Source organism: Oncorhynchus mykiss, unplaced genomic scaffold (genome assembly GCF_013265735.2).
Source record: "Oncorhynchus mykiss isolate Arlee unplaced genomic scaffold, USDA_OmykA_1.1 un_scaffold_635, whole genome shotgun sequence".
Classification (NCBI taxonomy): Eukaryota; Metazoa; Chordata; class Actinopteri; order Salmoniformes; family Salmonidae; genus Oncorhynchus; species Oncorhynchus mykiss.
In genome coordinates, this window is record NW_023494082.1 from 37,501 (window position 1) to 42,500 (window position 5,000).

A 5,000-nucleotide genomic window follows, 5' to 3' on the forward strand; every position below is an offset into this window, starting at 1 on the left:
GCCTGAAGGTCATAGTGCCACTGTCCTTAAGGGGGGGCAGAGCAGTCAGCCTCTGTGGAGGTTGGCTGCTCTGTCCCCTTTTTTTTGGCCCATTTTTCCAATCCACCAGGCCCAGAGTTTGACCTTTAGGGATTTATGTGTTCTCTCATGCCAGGAGAGAGAGGCCTGTTCCTTGACAGGGAGTTAGGGGCCTTTATGCCTGTATGTGTACTCTCATTCACAGAGATGGACATAGTGCAATTTCTGTGATTTATTTACCATCTATTTTGGGTTACCAGATGCACATTTCAAATCACCAGTTGCACGGATGTATATGCTCATCAAGCAGTTGGCTACCTTAAGAGAGTCATAGTTACTCCCTCCATTCACCCGCGGTCCATATTTTAATTTTTGGGTTACCAGATGCACGTTTTCAATCACCAGGTGCACGGAGGATTAATAGCAATCTGCATCCATCGTGATATTTTAAACCGTCCATAAAGCACTCAAATAGGGCCCCCACTGAGAGAGGGCCGTAGTGGGCTACTCCCCTGGCGGGCATGAAGGTCAGGTATAGCTTTAAATGCATTTTGAACAGTTTTATAATTTTTGGGTTACCAGATGCACACGGGTCTTTTGCAAAAACAATCACAATCTGCATCCATCGTAATATCTTAAAGTGTCCATAAGCACTAAGCACGGCCCCGACCAAGAGAGGGCCGTAGTGGGCTACTCCCCTAGCGGGCTATATAAATAAAATGACCGGTAAATGCATTTTGGACAGTTTTATAATTTTGGGTGACCAGGTGCACAAGTTCCATTTGGGTGACCAGGTGCACGCCGGCTTTTGGGTGACCAGGTGCACGCCGGTCTTTTGGGTGACCAGGTGCACAAGTTCCATTTGGGTGACCAGGTGCACGCCGGCTTTGGGTGACCAGGTGCACAAGTTCCATTTGGGTGACCAGGTGCACGCCGGCTTTTGGGTGACCAGGTGCACAAGTTCCATTTGGGTGACCAGGTGCACGCCGGCTTTTGGGTGACCAGGTGCACATGGTCCTTTGGGTGACCAGGTGCACGCCGGCCTTTGGGTTGACCAGGTGCACACGGTTCTTTTGGGTGACCAGGTGCACATGGTCCTTTGGGTGGACCAGGTGCACCGCCGGCCTTTGGGTGACCAGGTGCACACGGTTTCTTTTGGGTGACCAGGTGCACATGGTCCTTTGGTGACCAGGTGCACGCCGGCCTTTGGTGACCAGGTGCACATGGTCCTTTGGGTGACCAGGTGCACATGGTCCTTTGGGTGACCAGGTGCACGCCGGCCTTTGGGTGACCAGGTGCACACGGTTCTTTTGGGTGACCAGGTGCACATGGTCCTTTGGGTGACCAGGTGCACGCCGGCCTTTGGGTGACCAGGTGCACATGGTCCTTTTGGGTGACCAGGTGCACATGGTCCTTTGGGTGACCAGGTGCACGCCGGCCTTTGGGTGACCAGGTGCACACGGTTCTTTTGGGTGACCAGGTGCACATGGTCCTTTGGGTGACCAGGTGCACGCCGGCCTTTGGGTGACCCAGGTGCACATGGTCCTTTTGGGTGACCAGGTGCACATGGTCCTTTGGGTGACCAGGTGCACGCCGGCCTTTGGGTGACCAGGTGCACATGGTCCTTGGGTGACCAGGTGCACGCCGGCCTTTGGGTGACCAGGTGCACATGGTCCTTTGGGTGACCAGGTGCACGCCGGCCTTTGGGTGACCAGGTGCACATGGTCCTTTTGGGTGACCAGGTGCACATGGTCCTTTGGGTGACCAGGTGCACGCCGGCCTTTGGGTGACCAGGTGCACATGGTCCTTTGGGTGACCAGGTGCACGCCGGCCTTTGGGTGACCAGGTGCACATGGTCCTTTGGGTGACCAGGTGCACGCCGGCCTTTGGGTGACCAGGTGCACATGGTCCTTTTGGGTGACCAGGTGCACATGGTCCTTTGGGTGACCAGGTGCACGCCGGCCTTTGGGTGACCAGGTGCACATGGTCCTTTTGGGTGACCAGGTTGCACGCCGGCCTTTGGGTGACCAGGTGCACATGGTCCTTTTGGGTGACCAGGTGCACATGGTCCTTTGGGTGACCAGGTGCACGCCGGCCTTTTGGGTGACCAGGTGCACACGGTCCCTTTTGGGTGACCAGGTGCACGCCGGCCTTTGGGTGACCAGGTGCACATGGTCCTTTTGGGTGACCAGGTGCACGCCGGCCTTTGGGTGACCAGGTGCACGCCGGTCCCTTTTGGGTGACCAGGTGCACAAGTTCCATTTGGGTGACCAGGTGCACGCGGTTCATAACAGCGCGGTTATCTGCTTTAATGTCCGAGGAGGGGTGCTTAAGTGTGGGTGCCCTGGTTCACCTGGTATGCGAGGTTGTGGAGGTGGGGGGGGTCCCCTGCTGGTATCATCCCCGAAATAGAGGGGTGATACCCGGGTGGTGAGTAAGGGCCTACAAGCCTGGAGGTCAATAGCTCCAGGGGTAAGCTCTACTGTCATGTCCGTAAATAGAGTGGTGTTACCCGGGGTTTTGAACCATATTTTAATTTTTGGGTTACCAGATGCACACGGGTCTTTTGGAAAACAATCACAATCTGCATCCATCGTAATATCTTAAACTGTATATAAAGCACCTAAGGACGGGCCTGACCGAGAGAGGGCCGTAGTAGGGTACTCCCCTAGCGGGCTATATCAATAGAATGACCGGTAAAATGATTTAAAAACAGTTTTTATAATTTTTGGGTTACCAGATGCACCACGGGTCTTTTGGAAAACAATCACAATCTGCATCCATCGTAATATATGAAAACTGTATATAAAGCACTGAAGGACGGCCCCGACCGAGACAGGGCCTTAGTGGGGTGCTCCCATAGCGGGCTATATCAATAGAATGACCGGTAAAAGTATTTAAAACCGTTTTATAATTTTTGGGTTACCAGATGCACGTTTTCAATCACAGTTGCACGGAGGATTAATAGCAATCTGCATCCATCGTGATTTCTTAAAGTGTGTAAAAAGCACCAAGGACGGCCCTTGACAGAGAGAGGGCCGTAGTGGGGGCACTCCCCTAGCGGGCTATATCAATAGAATGACGGGTAAAAGTATTTAAAACCCTTTTATAATTTTTGGGTTACCAGATGCACGTTTTCAATCACCAGGTGCACGGAGGAAAATGAGCATTTGCAATCCATAGTCATGTTTTAAACCGTCCATAAAGCACTCTTGGCCGGCCCCGGCAGAGAGAGAAAGAGATGGTGAAAAAAAAAAAAAAAATCATCATCAGACCTTCCATAAATAATTCGGGCCGGCCCCCATTGCTAAAGGTCCGTAGTAGGGTGCGCCATAAGCGGACATGAATAGATGGAACACCGCTAACCGCATAGAGAACCGTGTTTTGGGTGACCAGGTGCACGTTTTCAATCACCAGTTGCACATTTTCAATCACCAGTTGCACGGAGGATTAATAGCAATCTGCATCCATCGCGATTTCTTAAAGTGTCTATAAAGCACTCAGGACGGGCCCGACCGAGACAGGGCCTTAGTGGGGTGCTCCCATAGCGGGCAACAATGAGAGGGGTGCCTTTAAATTCATTTTGAACCATATTTGAAATTTTGGGTTACCAGATGCACGTTTTCAATCACCAGTTGCACGAGGATTAATAGCAATCTGCATCCATCGTGATTTCTTAAAGTGTGTAAAAAGCACCCAAGGGACGGCCCTGACAGAGAGAGGGCCGTAGTGGGGCACTCCCCTAGCGGGCTATATCAATAGAATGACGGGTAAAAGTATTTAAAACCCTTTTATAATTTTTGGGTTACCAGATGCACGTTTTCAATCACCAGGTGCACGGAGGAAAATGAGCATTTGCATCCATAGTCATGTTTTAAAACCGTCCATAAAGCACTCTTGGCCGGCCCCGGCAGAGAGAGAAAGAGATGGTGAAAAAAAAAAAAAAATCATCATCAGACCTTCCATAAATAATTCGGGCCGGCCCCCATTGCTAAAGGTCCGTAGTAGGGTGCGCCATAAGCGGACATGAATAGATGGAACACCGCTACCCGCATAGAGAACCGTGTTTTGGGTGACCAGGTGCACGTTTTCAATCACCAGTTGCACATTTTCAATCACCAGTTGCACGGAGGATTAATAGCAATCTGCATCCATCGCGATTTCTTAAAGTGTCTATAAAGCACTCAGGACGGGCCCGACCGAGACAGGGCCTTAGTGGGGTGCTCCCATAGCGGGCAACAATGAGAGGGGTGCCTTTAAATTCATTTTGAACCATATTTGAAATTTTGGGTTACCAGATGCACGTTTTCAATCACCAGTTGCACGGAGGATTAATAGCAATCTGCATCCATCGTGATTTCTTAAGTGTGTAAAAAGCACCCAAGGACGGCCCTGACAGAGAGAGGGCCGTAGTGGGGCACTCCCCTAGCGGGCTATATCAATAGAATGACGGGTAAAAGTATTTAAAACCCTTTTATAATTTTTGGGTTACCAGATGCACGTTTTCAATCACCAGGTGCACGGAGGAAAATGAGCATTTGCATCCATAGTCATGTTTTAAACCGTCCATAAAGCACTCTTGGCCGGCCCCGGCAGAGAGAGAAAGAGATGGTGAAAAAAAAATAAAAATCATCATCAGACCTTCCATAAATAATTCGGGCCGGCCCCCATTGCTAAAGGTCCGTAGTAGGGTGCGCCATAAGCGGACATGAATAGATGGAACACCGCTAAACCGCATAGAGAACCGTGTTTTGGGTGACCAGGTGCACGTTTTCAATCACCAGTTGCACATTTTCAATCACCAGTTGCACGGAGGATTAATAGCAATCTGCATCCATCGCGATTTCTTAAAGTGTCTATAAAGCACTCAGGACGGGCCCGACCGAGACAGGGCCTTAGTGGGGTGCTCCCATAGCGGGCAACAATGAGAGGGGTGCCTTTAAATTCATTTTGAACCATATTTGAAATTTTGGGTTACCAGA